Here is a 1,354-nt window from a genome sequence, read left to right as displayed (position 1 = left end):
CTACTCTCAACTACTTCCACAGTAGTAGTAGTAGTAGTAGTAGTAGTAGTAGAGAGAGGAGCAGAGGAAAACAGTAATGTCCATTACTATTAACCCTTACTGATCCCCACCTCCCAAACCACTACCATCATCACCACCTACTTTCACTATCAGCACCACCACCATCACTATCAGCTCCATCATCACCACCATCTCCACTACTGAAAATATGACTCACCTCCACCCCCTCTCCCCAGCCCACACACAACCCTCATCTACTGCATCATCGTCATCATGTTCTCAACTGTCCCTGTGAATGTTTCCCTCTCCGGTTCGCCCACCCACCTTATTTATTTTACTTCGTCCCTATCCCTCCCTTGCCCCCTCCCCTCATCGTGTTTACATCCATCAGCCATTTCATGGAATTCTGCTGCACCCTGGGCCAGTGACAGTAAATGTGCATTGCTGTGCATGGCGATGCTGTCATGCACATGTAATATCCGACTGCCTCTTCTTGCTGCTCTGTAAAATAACTATACACATATGTGCATGTGTGTGTGCATGTGTGTGTGTGTGTGTGTGTGTGTATATGTTGCCTTTCAGTTCGTTTTTTTTTTAATATTTTTTTTTACTACATATGCATTAATCATCATCATCATCATCATCGTTTAACATCCCTTATCTGAATCATTATTATTTGCGATGTGTATAATATAACATGATAGATATTTTCCGTAATGTAGAATTGAAATCAATTTAGTGAATACTTGTTAACAAGTGGATGCTGAGTGGATTAAAAAAAAAAGATAAGAAATAAATAAACAGTCAATAATATGTTGAAGTGTCGACATAGCGTGGGTGTGTGGTAAGAAGCTTGCTTCCCTACCAAATGGATCCTGGTTCAGTCTCACTGCATAGCAACTTGCGCAAGTGTCTTCTACAACACCCTCGGGCTGACCAAAGCCTCGTGAGTGGATTAGGTAAACAAAAACTGAGTACCGCATTAGAAGTACTCAGCACAAACACGCATACACACACACTGTCAAGTGGTTGGTGTTGGGAAGGGCATCCAGCTGTAGGGACCAAGCCAAAGCAGACTGGGACCTGGCGCAGCTTGCCAGCTCTGGTCAAACTGTCCAACCCTCGCATTATCTGCGACCACTGATGAATAAATCAGTGATAAACAATGGTAGATGTCTTATTAGTCCTTTTAAATTTGGCTATAAAAACACAAGTTTTTAAAGGGTGTAGAGCAGTGTTTCTCAACCTTTTTACCCCTGTGTAACCTTTAAAATAAATTACATGTCTCAAGGAAGCCCTGCACAAAAGAAATTATATACCATAACTTTTTCATATTTTTTTTCATCGTAGTTCA

General features: G+C 41.6%; 1 protein-coding gene across 1 annotated transcript in view; it reads left to right on the top strand.

The window, feature by feature from the left end:
* LOC106868693 (ARF GTPase-activating protein GIT1) overlaps positions 1 to 1,354 on the top strand; it is a 71,965-nt gene that overhangs the window by 19,754 nt on the left and 50,857 nt on the right. The gene's annotated exons all lie outside the window — the stretch shown is intronic.

The sequence above is a fragment of the Octopus bimaculoides genome, chromosome 25 (genome assembly GCF_001194135.2).
Source record: "Octopus bimaculoides isolate UCB-OBI-ISO-001 chromosome 25, ASM119413v2, whole genome shotgun sequence".
Taxonomy (NCBI): Eukaryota; Metazoa; Mollusca; class Cephalopoda; order Octopoda; family Octopodidae; genus Octopus; species Octopus bimaculoides.
This window is presented reverse-complemented; position numbering and strand designations above follow the sequence as displayed.